A 16,024-nucleotide genomic window follows, 5' to 3' on the forward strand; every position below is an offset into this window, starting at 1 on the left:
ATAAAGAATACAAAACTATTTCCTATTCATTAGCCATACTTATATCAATGGAATATCCTACAACCACTTTTAAAAATTTAGGTAGTTTTACATAAACTAATGTGAGCAAATTTTAAGACATGTTGTTAAGAGAATAAAGCAAGTTTTAACACAATGAGTTTATAATTCTATCATTTTTTTCTTGTTCTGGAATTTAGCATGTTTAATTTAATATTTTTAATTGCAGTAAAAAACACATAATTTAAAGTTTGCCATTTTAACCATTTTTAAGTGTACCATTCAATAATGTTAAGTCTATTCACATTGTTGTTAGCCAAATCTCCAGAACTTTTTCATCTTGTAAATCTGAAATTCTATACCCATTTACCCTTTAAATAATAATTCCACTTTTTTTCCCCTTTATCCTGTGGTAACTGCCATTCTACTCTCTGTTTTTTATGAATTTGACTACTTTAGATACCTCATATAAGTGAAATCATACAGCAGCAGTCCCCAAACTTTTTGGCACCAGGGACTGTTTTCGTGGAAGGCAGTTTTTCCATGGCCCAGGGTGGTGGGGGCCATGGTTTGGGGATGATTCAGAAGCATTACATTTATTGTGCACTTTATTTCTATTATTATCACATTGTAATATATAATGAAAAATTATACAACTCACCATAGGTTGGGGACCCCTGTCATACAGTATTCATCTATTTTGACTGGCTTATTTCACTTAGCAAACTACACTTAAGGTTCATCCATGTTGTAGCATGTACCAGGAAGGACTTCCTTCCTTTTTGAGGATGAATAATTTTGTGTTTTATTTATATAAGTTTGTTTATAAACATTTGTTTATCCATTCATCCATTGATGGATGAACATTTGTGTGCTTCCATTTCTTAGCTAGTTTTAGTTTTTAATTGGATATGTATGAGATATGTAATGTGTGTATATATAATTGGATATGTATGATATATTTTATGTATGTGTATATAAACACCTTACCTAAAAAAAGTTTTGACGTAGAGAAAAATATCACCTTAATTTCCTACCTTAAGTATATTATTCTTCCCGAGATATAACTACTGTTGTCAGTTCTGAATATATCACAATAACATTTTAAATAAACATGCATATATATATATACATTCAAAAATAGAACTATGTATGCTAATATATTGCATTTATTATTGTGCTTTTGCACTCTGTTGAAGTTACATTTGTGTCAGTAAATAGAACTCTACCTCATGCATTTTAACTGTTTATTAAATATATGAGTATTCATGATTATGTGGACCACTTTCACTACTTTATCATCATTTAATTATTTTTGAGATTTAATATACATACAGAAAAGTGTACACACTGGTTAATATGTTTTCACAAACTAAATTCACCTAGATTCCAAAATAGATGATTACCAGCACCAGAAGCTTTCTGGTCCCTATCAACTCCCAATGACAGCCATCCTCCTGACTTCACATAACATAGATAACTTTTGCCTCTTTTTGTATCTTATATAAATAGAACCATACATGAAATTCTCTTTTATGTCTCATTTCTTTTATTCAACACTATGTTTGTGATCTTTATTCATACTGCTGCAATTACTGGTAGTTTTTTTTTCATTCTCATTGCCATATATCCCATTGTATGAATATAACAAAATTTGTTTATTGATTCTACTCTTGATAAGCATTTAAATTAGAGGCCACTGAAAATAGTGCTATTATGAGCAATCTCATTATTCATGTCTTTTGGTATACAAATGTACACATTGCTGTTGGCTCTGGACCTAGAAGTAGAATTGTTGAGTCATAGAGCATACATAGATTTAGCTTTAGCAGATCCTGACGAATCATTTTCCAAACCGTCTGTACTAATTTAAATTCTAATCAGCAGGTTGTAAATAAACAGTTTATTCACTTTATTGTGACATTTTTTATTTTCCCTCATTTTTATTATGGTCATTCTGGTATGTGTGCAGTGGCATCACATTGTGGCTGACATACATGTATTACTATATGCATGGGCCATTTCTAAAAATATATGTAGAACTTCAATGATTGCCTCTGGTCAAGGAACTAGATTTGAGTGTCAAGAATATAGAAAGAGTTACATCTCACTGTATATTTTTTGGTACAAAATATTTTACCATTTGCCTCTTACTGGTCTTTGGTTTAATACTGACCTGATGTGGAAGCCAGGAGAAAGGCCATTAAGCTCGCATATAGGGACATGGCCAGAATCCCCAGTGTTGTTGAGAGACAGAAAATGCAAGGACAAGGTACAGAATTAAGCAGCATGACATGTCAGATTTCTTTTTTGATTACTAGTGAATAGAACTACCCGAATGACTCAACTGATAGATGACTAAGGTTAAAAAGAGTTATAATGTTAGAGAAATCATACTTCGAAATCAGCTTCCTGTGATTCCCTTCAGGACCTACCGACCAAGGCTGGTATGACTCTTAAGAACTGTTCAGCTTGCAAAGCCTTCTGCAGAGGGACAGTGTATTTTCTGGTACCCCCATGAGTGTGACAATAGAGATAAATAGACAAGGGAGATGAGTCAAAGCAATAAATTTATGCCACTATTAAGGAAGAGTTTGCAATTAATCCTTTTAGTTTTCAAATAGAAATATTTATTGGACTGTTTTCTGTTTTCCCTAAAATTGTTTGTTGTGTAAGATAGTAATGGTTACATTTATAATTAGAATCTGGCAGTGGTGCTCTGAGGACTCACATCTGTATTTGATTAAGAGAAATAGACTTTACCCAGAGATGCTGGCCTTAGAACAGGATGACTGAATGCATATCTTTGGGTTGTTCCAACTGTGGGGAGAGGATGAGTACATTTTTATTATAAGTAAAATAATTATGTTAGGTGGAGTTATTCATTGAATTATACATATATGTGTTAATTGGATAGCTGAATAAGTAAAATGAAATGGACATAATTTTAACACCATTATTTTTCACATTTTTTGTATTAACAGCCGACTTCATAATTTCTGGGATCCACGTCTCTCCCCTACTGCATGTGGTTGTGGTGAGAACAGTCCTATCATTGTTTTCTTCTTGTAGCTAAAGAAGTTTTTGTCGTAGGCCTGACTTATCATATTATCCATTACTTAGACCACAGTCATTGGCCCAGTGAGGGTCAACAAAAACTCGTTTCTGGAATTTAACATGCAGGTGCTAAAGGAATGAATAGTACATTCCTCTGAGTTCACGAGACTTTGCTAATACCCGTCTAGGGCCTTGTGTGGGCATATTACTATCTCCTCTCACATGGAGAAATCTTAGCTGGGGTAAAAGCGAATGACCAACACAGACAAAAAAGCAGAGTTGTCAAAGACAAGACACAGAGTGATGAACTTGTATGTGTCCAAAAGTTAATAAATCTTATGCAGCCTTTAAATACCCTCTGAGCTGTAACCTTCTACAATCCTACAGCATAGGAAGAACTAATCAAATACAGAAATTATGGGTGAGAGGCAAGGTAATTAAGTGGCGGAAACCCAACTCTATGAATCAACTCGAGCTATACTCATTTTGACAGTTTGTCATGGGTATTCAAAAAGTCATGGTCACAATGGAATTGTAAATTTTTTATGTAAAGAAAAATGTTTCAGCTTGTCACACTCTAAAACTCATGTCACCATTATACAAAGATGAACATTTACATAAGTAGATACATAACTTTATGTATAGCTTCATATGTGGTTTTCTATCCAGTATGTCTTTGGCCTAAGAATCAACCATAATGTAAGAGGATATTGAATCATTGAATAGTTAGCAAATATTAAAAGTTAACAAAAACAATATATTAAATATACTACTGTTTTTATAATCAAAATGGGTACTTACATTAAGTGATTGGAATATACATGTTATGCATAATAAGTGGTTATTATTGTCATAAATAGAGCAGAGGTTTGCTCTCTTGCCAGGTATTTAACACCACCTAATAACATGCATAGAGAGATGAACACCCAGGAGGAAAAAGAAGCTTATGTTCTGCTGCTATAAGAGCATAATTTTGTGTTTTATTTAAGATATAATTTTACATTGATAAAAAAAAACTGCTCAATGGTAGAATTATGAATTGAATTCTTACTGTATTAAGCCAATTTAGCAAGTAAAAATAATTCAGTAAACACATCATATTTTTCAAATGATGTATTGAAAAAATGTATGCCTTGCTGCCTTAATAATGGAGTGTAATATGAAGCATACTAAATGTCTAATACCTTTATTTTATTGCTTTATTCTGTTTTCTCAGCTGAAATGACCAAATAAATTTTCCTGGTCCATGTTTTGAATGAGTTACAATCAGCAGCACCCTGTGCTCTACTAATAGACTGCACCCAGAGCAAACAGGTGTGGGAGGATAGAGAATGTGACTCAGTATTAACCTGGACTTCCAGACTGTCTTTCCCTTACATGTCATCAAAATAGGGCATATTATGCCATAAAGCTGTACCTTCTTACTAAACTGTGTTTTAAACAGCTTATTTATGTTGACTGGAGGTATAATGGCAGAAAGGAAAAGATATGCGTTGATTATATTTTAGTACACTGGAGGAAGAGACTGCTTGCTTAAGTAGCATAATTTGTAGGTTCCAGGACTATTTACTAAATAATAAATCTTCATGGCCTTCAACAACAGTAAGTCTATTAAATAATCTAATGACTTGAGATTATTTTTAATACAGTGTGTGTATTTCCAATGCTTGATTGGTAAACTGATTGGAACTACTTACTTATTAACCTCATTAAATTGTCTATGATGATGAGCTTCATATATAATTTATAAAATGGATATTTTAGTAAATACAATCTTAATTTTCTTTCTTTTTTTATAATGAGTAGATAAACAATTGACTCAATTATAAAATGCTCATAGTAAAAATGTATACTAACTAGATATGGGATTTACAATTTTTTTGAATACTACTTAAAACTTTTATCAAGTCTCTCATGGTTTATAATCATGAAGAACATATAGTTTATGCTATTTGATTATTGGAGATAATATAGGGTGGGGCATTATTCAATGACACAGTTCAAGCTGGTGCTGTTTTATTTCATCCTAGTATGCCAAAACTGAATGGGCTAAAAGTGTATTGAGGGGATTTTAGCAGAATAATGAAGAGATCTTTTTGTTTGTTTGTTTTACCCACTCATAAATTATACATTTTAATGATACAACGAGTCTTGTAATATTTTCACATGTGAATCTGTAAAGAGATGTTAGAAACCTCCTAAGATATTTTAAACAAAACTGTGCTTGGAAAGTTAGATAAACTTTGGAGGAACCTTCAGGTTCTTAAGTCAGTGATTCTGTGATGTAAGCAAATAAGACAGTATGGATTTGAAGTGGATGTCTTAGCCAAGTACTTCTATGAGCCAAGCTAGTCATCTGGTTTTAATGAGCCTCCTTTGGAATGCAAAATTTTTAATGTTTTGCTTCGGGGCACTATAGTTTTAATTACTTGTATTTGACATGTGTTGAGCAATAGCTAAGAACTAGTGATTGCCCAATACAGCATTTGGTTCATAGCTTGATTTAGGCTGAAGTAGAAATACTAGCATTTTCCAGGTAAGGTAAAAGTAAAAAATTGTAAAGATAGGACATTGGTATTTCCCATGAAGATTAAAAAATTCAGAATAGCCTAGATTTAAGATGACCTACTGTCCATTTTTTTGTGCATATTCAATGCTCTCTAAAAATATATAAAAAAATTCTGAATCATGTAACTTTAAGAGATTACGAATATTCGATCATAACCAGATGTTTTGAATCTCAACTAACTAAAGACAAAAAGGGAAGTGGATTAGATTGCATTAGTTAAGTACAGTTACTTCATTGAAATGGAGTAAATTAGTACCTAAACTGTTTTTAAGTTCAAGGACCTGGTTTTTAATGTCAAAATGTTTTGCAGATATCCACATGGTAGAAATGTGATAGTTGTGATAATTTTAGTAAGCTCTGATCAGGAAAATATGTCATAACCAAAACTATCATGAGGTCAATTACATATTTAAATAAACGTATATATTTAAAATTATAACAATATCTACAGTCCTTTGAAAAAATAAGTATGAATATGAGAAATAGTACTTACTGAATCTATAAAAATGTACATAATGGATTTTAGAATCCCTTGTTATTATGCTAGGAAATCCTTGAAGCTTCTTTCATCTTAATAGTTCCAAAGTAATGATTAGAAATTAATCAAATATATTTAATACCAACTTATTATTTAAATAAAGAGGTTCTCAGCATCCAACTTATTTTAAGAACATATATAAAACTATATAAATATAGGCTGGGCACGGTGGCTCACACCTGTAATCCTAGCACTCTGGGAGGCCAAGGCAGGCGGATTATTTGAGCTCAGGAGTTCAAGACCAGCCTGAGCAAGAGCGAGACCCCATCTCTACTAAAAATAGAAAGAAATTATATGGACAGCTAAAAATATATATATAGAAAAATTAGTTGGGCATGGTGGTGCATGCCTGTAGTCCCAGCTACTTGGGAGGCTGAAGCAGGAGGATCGCTTGAGCCCAGGAGTTTGAGGTTGCTGTGAGCTAGGCTGATGCCACGGCACTCTAGCCTGGGCAACAGAGTGAGACTCTATCTCAAAAAAAAAAAAAAAAAAACCTACATGAATATGAACTAATAAATAAATTGATAACTGAAAAACAAGACATATAGTACTAAATATATTGAATATAGAATCATAAAAATGGTTCATTTTTTATCAGTTATGAAAAGCCAGCATAGGCCCTGCTAATCTCCATTGGGCAAAAATGTGGACTCAGTTAAATCTCATGGAGAGAGAATATTAAAGGTTTATTCCTTAGACATAAAAACGTCCTTTGTGCCGGGCACAGTGGCTCACGCCTGTAATCCTAGCACTTTGGGAGGCCAAGGCAGGAGGATGGCTTGAGCCCAGGGGTTCAAGACCAGCCTGAACAAGAATGAGAACCCATCTCTCCCAAAAAAATACAAAAATTAGCAAGGTATGGCCATGTACACCTATAGTCCCAGCTTCTGGGAGCGTGAGGCAGGAGGAAAACCTTGGAAAGTGAAACTGCTGATAAGAAGGGGACTGCTGTACTTCCTGTAGCAAGAAAGAAACTATTTTTCTATGGTATTTGGCCAATGCTAAGATCTTTACAAATTTGATTTTATCATCATAAACAAGATTGTATTTCTATATATCACTTTATTAATAGAGGCTTTTTCTTTTTCAGTCCAACCAAACCAATCTCTTAGGACTGTCTATGCAACTCCATTGGCACAGAATTAATAAACATTAGACTTGCTGTTCACAAGTGTTGAGTTGGCAAACTAAATAGAGCTGATTGATTTTTCTTTACTCAAAATGCTCATTATAATAACCCAATTAATGCTAAATCATTCCATGTTGATAGGATAATCTGAATGATTATGATGATAAGCTTTAATATGTTCATGAGGGTTTCTTGGGATTACTGAGAGAATAACAAGAACAAATTGCTGCTGACAACACATTTGTAAATTTTATGAACAAAATAATTTATTTTCCTATCATCCTTGTGATTACAACTTCACTCTACCAATTTTGAAAGTCAAAACTTTGAAGTCATCTTTGACAACAATTTTTCTCTTATAACACACATTAATTCATTAGAAAATTCTGCCAACTCTACATTTAAAATGTACACAAAATCAGTCTACTCTTATAATCTCATCAATTACCACCATGTCAATGCATCACAATCTCTCACTTGAAGTAAAACAATAACTTCCTGATTCATGAATAAAGTGTTAAAAAATGCATTTCCAGCAAGTAAGAAAATTTCTTTGTTGAGACAAAGAAAAAATGATTACAGTGGTGTAGAACTATGTATGTATATGTTAATATACATTTATAAGCATGCATGTTTATCATATGTGTTAATTTTAAATATACTACACATAGCTTTACAAAATCCAGAATAAAACAAAATACTGTAAATACCATGAAATAATCTATAGAACTGAATTATTTTTTTTAAAAAATACAATATTCATCAGTGATCCTCAGTGCTGCTGTATTTATCTCCCAGGATCTGCAGTGATTCAGTATGTTCCTCTATCTGCAAAAGTTAACGATCAGCGCTTCATAAGTTAAAGCATTAGGCTGATTTAGGCATCAGTTTCTAATTTTGACCCTGGTAGATCATAAATGGTGCTTCTCATTCTTTCAAAAAAAGCATGTTATTTAATCTCACTAATTTAAAATTATTATTGTTATCAGAAAAATATATCCATCAAGCAATTTTAGGTCTTAATTTGTAGTTTATCATTTAAAAACTAAAGAAAATTTTCTGATAGGACTAATAATGTAAGCCAAATAAGAAATCCAACAGAATTGTTACACATTTAAATCTGATAGACACAATTTTCTTTTTAATTTTTTTCTTTTCCTTCATCTTTTCTTTCAACTTTATTAAGGTATAGTTGACAAAAATGGCATATATTTGTGGTGCGTAAAGTGATATTTTTGTATATGCGTATGTTATAAATTGATAAAATCAAGCTACTTAATACATCCATCACCTCACAGACTTATCATTTTTGTGTGTGTGGAGAGAACATTTAATATCTATTCATAGCAATTTTAAGAATAAAATACAATATAATTAACTGTAGTGGGCATGCTGTACATTAGGTCTCTAGAATTTATTCATCTGAAATGAAACTGAAACTTTATATACTTTGACCAACACTTCCCATCCCCCCAGCCCCTATAAACCGCCATTCTACTCTTTGCTTTTGTAAGTTTGACTTTTTTCTATTCTACTTATGAGATCCTAAGCACTTTTCTTTCTGTGACTGGCTTATTTCACTTAATATAATCTCTGGTTCATCCATGTTGTCACAAATGATAAGATTTCATTCTTTATATGGCTGAAAAGTACTCCATTGTGTATATATTCCACATTTTCTGCATCCATTCATCTGATAATGGACACTTAGATTGATTTCATATCTTGGCTATTGTGAACAATGCTGCAATGCACATGGGAGTGCAGATATCTCTTTGACATACTGATTTCATTTCCTTGGGCTACATACCTATAACTGGGAATGCTGGGTCATATGACAGTTCTATTTTTAATTTTTTGAGAAACTTCCATTCTGTTTTCCATAATGGCTATACTAATTACCCACCAACAGGGTACATAGGTTCTCTTTTCTCCACATCCTCTCAACACTTGCTATCTTTTGTCTTTTTAATAATGGTCACTCTAACAGGTGTCAGATGATATATCATTGTGATTTTAATTTGTATTTCTTTGATGATTAGTGATGTTGAGCATTTTTTTATAAACCTGTTGGCCATTTTTATGTCTTCTTTAAAAAAATGTCTATTGAGGTCCTTTGACAATTTTTTCATTATTTGTTTTCTTGCTATTGTGTTGTCTGAGTTCCTTTTATATTTTGAATATTAACCTGTATAGTTTGCAAATATCTTCTCCCATTTTGTACATTGTCTCTTTACTCTGTTGTTTCCTTTGCTATGCATCAAACATTTAGTTTGATACAATCCTATTGTCTGTTATTGTTTTTGTTGCCTGTGTTTTGGGGTTCATACACAAATATTGTTGCCCAGACAATGTCAAGAAGATTATCCTCTGTGTTTTTTCTAGTAGTTTTATAATTCCAGGATTAATATTTAAATTTTTAATCCATTTTGAGTTGATTTTTATATATAATGTGAGATGAAAGTTTAATTTCATACTTCTGCATGTGGATATCTAGTTTTTTCAACACTATTTATCGAAGACACTGTTCTTTCCCCATTGTATGTTCTTGGCACCTTTGTTGAAAATCAATTGACAATAAATGTGTGGTTTATTTCTTTGCTCTCTCTTCTGTTTCATTTTTCTTTATTTCTGTTTTTATGTCATTACCATCTGTTTTGATTATTATGGCTTTGCAGTACATTTTGAGATAAGGAAGCGTGATGCCACCAACATTGTATATTTTTCTTAAGATTGCTTTGGCTCTTTGGCATCTTTTGTAGTTCATATGAAATTTAGGATTTTCTTTCTATTTCTGTAAAGAGTGTCTTTATAATTTTGGTAGGGAGTACATTGAATCTGTAAGTTGCTTTGGGTAGTATAAATATTTTAACAACATTAACTATTCCAATCCACGAACATGGGATATCTTTCCATTTGTATGTGTTGTCTTCAGTTTCCTCCATCAATGTTTTATAGCTTTCAGTGTACAAATGCTTCATCAACTTGGTTATATTTATTCCTAAGTGAGTTTTTTAAAATGCTATTATAAATGGGACTGTTTTCTTGATTTCTTTTTAAAATAATGTATAGAAACACTATTGATTTTTATATGTTGGTTATATATCCTACTACTTTGCAGAATTAGTTCATTGGTTCTAATAGTTTTTTATTCACATTGCACTTATCTCTTTGTTTCCAGGTACTGTACTCAGTTTAGGAATATAATTATGAATAAGATAGAGGCCCCAGATTCAGAATTCACACACATTGTCCATAATCTATCAAAACAAAAAAGGTTCTTGCTATATTTGTGTTTCTTTGGTTCTATTTACAAAAATATAAATAGCATTAGCCTTATTAATATTTTCACTTAAAATGATATAAAACTTTTTTGTATCTTATGCAGTTTCTTTGAAAACTTTCTATCTATAAATATAAAACAATAAATTACTACTTAGAGTTAGCTTAGGAAAATTGTTAATTATGTCCTATGTTTTACAATTTGTAATTTCTACCAAATGTTTGTGTTTTTATTCATCCCATTAAATATAATAAATGTTTGTTTTCCTTAATATAGTTTAATATAATTCTTGATATATTTTATAGAAAGCTAACTATGGTTTGCCATATGATTTTTCCTTCATATATGCAATATTATGTTAAAATACATTTTTATATATAAGCCAAATGATTTTGTTATAATGTAAATGTTACATTAAAATAATATAAGTTCTCTAATGCCATTTTATGTGCAATCTGCTAAGGACTAAATTTATAGTCACAAAGGAAAAATTCAACTTGGTGGCTTAAGTCATGTGTTCATCCTTTTCTTAGAGTTGGCAGTAGTGTAGGCGTATGTCTGGGCCACTCGCCCAAGTGTACCAGTGATTCCCTTTCATTTTCTTTCCCTGATTCAGCAGCAAGCATGAATTACATATGGTCACTATTCTTTTAGACAAAAAAAACAGCTGAATGAGAGTAAATTTTTCCACTACTTGAGTCATCTGGGACTCCCCTCTGTGGTCAGTACCTGTGTGGAAAATGAATGGAAAAAGTATTTTCACTGATAACCGACCTTTAAATATACTCTTATTCAAAGAACACCAAGCCACAAAGATGGTTCCAGACATCCAGATGTTTACTGTGAGTCAGAGAGTTTCTATCACACACTGCGGTGAGGGATTCCCTAAGTAGGTATCTGAGTTTTCTATAGACATCAAAAACTCTTAGACAGGGATTTGAGTAACCAAGTTTTATTTAGTTTGATGACTTTTAAATTGCATTCCATGACTTTTTTGATCACTCTGTGTAAAGCTTGGAGCTATGTTCTATAATAGATACAAAGTGGAATAGAGCAGAGTTCCCACAATGAGGTGGTTCATAGGTATAACAGATGTATTTATTGTAAGAAAATATAAAAATGGTTAAACCACTGGACAGATTTTAGTTACCATCATCAAAGAATATTTGGAAAATTTATAGGAAAAAGGGATCATATCTATTTGAAAATATCAAGAAGTCTTCACATAGATAGTAACATTGATTCTATGCTTTGTGAGACTGTAAGATTTCAACACATGTAAAGAGGGTGACATTTTAGGGAGAAGAAACATTATGAGTACCTGCTTCAAGAAGAGAAGTGGTCCGGTTGGGTTAGCCTTTTGAGCCCAAGTAGGAAATTATTAGGATTAAGTCCTAAAAACTATGTGGAGTTTTGATTTTAGATGCTGATTTGAGCAATTTGTATTTAATTTGGTGGCAATTTTTTCAGTATAATAACATTTTCTAAATGTGATATAGAAAAACTAATCTGAAGTCTTGAGTAGAATGAAATAGTGTCAGGAAAGACTAAAGAAACGAAACTAATGAGGACATAAGAGGTAAAGAAGGACACGATATAAAACAGAGAAAGAAGGAAAAGAGAAGAAGAAAGAAATGTATTGACAAAGTAGAAATTATATAGCCTAACTGATTAAGAAATACATTTGGCAAAGTCCATTAAAAATTTCTATTATTTTTAATTTGGCCCAGTATAATGCAGGTATTTCTCACAGATTGAGACATAGATGAATGGACTTAGCTTTTTCCCTATTGAGTTTGAGGTTCCGTGAGTTTCTCCAGGCAGTTTATCCAGGGACAATTAACACAGGGAGCTGGAATTCCACAGAAGACTAGAAATCATTCAGTTGGAGGTAATTATAAAAGTTTTTAAATTCCAGGCTAAAAGTCTTTATTTTCTTTACAATAACTATATTCTATGTGTAGTATGGTTGGTTTTATGCTACAATCATTTTCAGCAAATTCATATTGCTTTTGCATTATACATTGACTCTAGCTGACAAGCTTGAGTGTGCAATTACCGGCAGACATAGTCTCATTATCTGTATCCATTTACTCTTTCCTTACTTTCATTAATTACTCAAATAATAGTAAAAGATTATTATGTGCCCAAGAATAAGCTAATTATGGTGTCATACAAAGATGAAATAGAGTTCTTTCTCTCAAGGTTCTAAGTTTCATTAAAAAGTAGATAATCATTGCTAATTTAAGTCTTGTTTTAGAATTATGAATTCAAAATTCTGTTAGGTTAATTGATTTATAGTACAAGGCTCACTTAAAAATCGGAAAATATTTGCATGCTATACATCCAATAAAGGGTTGATAACTAGAATCTATACATAACTCAGGAAAATCTGCAAGAAAAATCAGACAACCCTATAAAAAGTGGGCAAAGGACATGAACAGAAACTTTTTAAAAGAAGATGGACTAATGGCCAACAACCATATGAAAAAAATGTTCAGCATCTCTAATCATCAGTGAAATGCAAATCAAAACTGCACTGAGATATCACTTAACTCCAGTGAGAATGGCTTTTATCAAAAAGTCCCCAAAAGTAAAACATTGGCATGGATGCGGAGAGATAGGAACATTTGTACACTGCTGCTGGGACTGCAAACTAGTACAACCTCTACGGAAAGCAGTATGGAGATACCTCGAATAACTAAAAGTAAAACTACCATTTGATCCAGCAATCCCACTACTGAGTATCTACCCTAAGGAAAAAAAGACATTCTATAATAAAGACAACTGCACTTGAATGTTTATAGCAGCACAATTCACAATTGCAAAGATGTGGAAACAACCCAAGTGCCCATCAATACATGAATGGATTAGTAAAATGTGGTATATGTTTACCATGGAGTTCTACTCAGCCATAAAAGAAAATGGTGAACTGATACTTCTTGTATTATCCTGGATGGAGCTGGAACCCATTCTTCTAAGTGAAGTATCACAAGAATGGAAAAACAAACACCACATGTGCCACCATTAAATTGGTACTAATTGATCAACCCTATGTGCACATATGGGGAGTAACATTCATCAGGTGTCAGGCAGGTGGGAGGTGGAAGGAGGAGATGAGTAAATTCACACCTAACAGATGAGGCATGCACTGTCTGGGGTATGGGCATGCTTATAGCTCTGACTTGGATGGTGCAAAGGCAATTTATGTAATCAAAGCGTTTGTACTCCTGTAATACTCTGAAATAAAAAATAAAATAAAACCATGTGTAATCAGTTAGCAAATATACTTACCTAAAAATATCTGAGAGCCATTTGACAAGTGGATGTGACAAAAGGTGATGATTCAGAAATCTGTATTCATGAGAAATAAGAATCATGTTTTTGCAGTAGTTGCTCTTCTGTGAAAAGTCGTCTTCTTTTGTAGTTTGGCCTAGAAAACGATTTGGAGAATGCTACTTGCTTATAATACAACTGCAATTTTATACTACTCTAGATCATATTTCTGATTATTGAACTTGATTCACTATTACTTAAATTTGTTTTAATATGGCACATCTAGACTTATAGAATTTGGAATGTGGAGGTTGACATTTATGTCACCAGCTATTTTCATGGGCCTTTTCCTTTTCCTTTCCTTCTCTTTCCCTTTCCTGTTTTTTTTCCTTTCTTTTCCTTTCCCCTTTTCTTTTTCTTTTCTCTTTTCTTCTAAGTTAACTGGGACACTAAAACTCTGTCTCTGTACATACAGCTGTGGCCCTAAGAGTACATTTAATGTTTCATTTAATTCAAGATAGTCTTGGTGGATAACAATATTTGGATGAACTACAAAGATATACTCTTCCTTTGTTACTATGACTACCTTTTACATTTCCTTTTGAGTTCTTGAAAACTTTAATTTCAGAATTCTATTTTGACTTATACAGTGTATACCTGAGTACATTATTGGATATTTAAATTCCAATTTCCTCTTTATTATAGTAAAAAATACATATTAATAATAGTAATAATAAAAAATTCTTTTTTGGCATGCCATCTTTACCTGGAAAATGGTAGACTAGACATAAAACATGGGTAGGTTTATGAAAAGTTGAGTTTTCATTTTCTATTTGGTCACCTTTACTTTTCTGGATTACCTATCATCACGTGCACATAAGCAAACCATTGATTTCTTAAAATATAAATGTCAATAAAGAAAGACAGATAGCGTCTGCTATTACATGACTTTAAGGTAGGCTTATACGGGGGGATAGGGTTTACCACTCTCTCTCTAACACCCCTATGATCCTTGCTAATGAGATTGTTTAGGAAGCATCCCTACATTGGTGGTCTATTTATTAGTTATAGTGTCTAAACAAAGATCTCTGAGGGGCAACATCACAAATTTGAAACTGCAGAGGAAACTTCCTTTTTTGTTCTATGTGGAGTAATTCCAAGTAGGTGCAGAACATCATTTCTCTGTAAATTTCTTGGGTGATATAATTAAATTAAGCATCTCCAAACATTTTTATGTACAAATAGCATTTTATAATTCTATGCTCTAATTACTTCCTCATGCTAAGATCAAAGTTTGTGAAAATATAATAGTTTCTTTTTGCTGGACTTATTTTTTATACTTCTCTTTTCCGAATTTGCCCATTGAGGATACAGTCTCCAGAGGTTTTTTTTTTTTTTTTAACCAAACCAAACCAAACCAACAAAGCCTTTTAAATGTTTGAATTTCCTTATTTAGCCAAGGGAAACATTGACTGTAGACATCAAATGTTCCGGTAACAATTCCATGATTCTTAAACTATTGTTCTTTGTTTGAACTTACATATTTTCCAGAATTGTAAATTGAATTCTAATGATTACTCTTACAGTATATCAGTGTTCATGTGTTACCAAAGTGCCAAAACTTATAAAGAAAAATGTAACAAATTTTTTGATAGATATTTCAAATGTTCACCTATGAAACCATATATAATGGGATAAACAGGTGGCTGAAAACAACACTCATATCTTACTAAAATGATACATCCACAGAAACTGAATATTTTATACCCTTCTTTTAAAAATAAGCTTTATTAATTTGCTTGAGCTGCTATAACAAAGTGCCACAGACTGGGTAATTTAAACAGCAGAAATTCATTTTCATGCAATTCTGAAGGCAAAAAGTCCAAAGCCAAAGGATCAGCAGGCTTGGTTTCTTCTGAGGCCTCTCTCCTTGGTTTGTAGATGGTCATCTTTTCCCTGTATGGTTCACATGATGTTTCCTCTGTGTGTGTCCGGACCCAAACTTTCTCTTCTTATAAGAACACACATTGTATTAGATTGAGGCCCATCTTAATGACCTCATTTAAACTTAATAACCTCTTTAAAGACCCTATCTCCAAGTATAGTCACATTCTGAGCTACCAGAGTTTAAGAATTTAACATAAAAATTTGGCAGGACACAATTCAGCCCATGAC

This window comes from Lemur catta, chromosome 11, assembly GCF_020740605.2.
Source record: "Lemur catta isolate mLemCat1 chromosome 11, mLemCat1.pri, whole genome shotgun sequence".
Lineage (NCBI taxonomy): Eukaryota > Metazoa > Chordata > Mammalia > Primates > Lemuridae > Lemur > Lemur catta.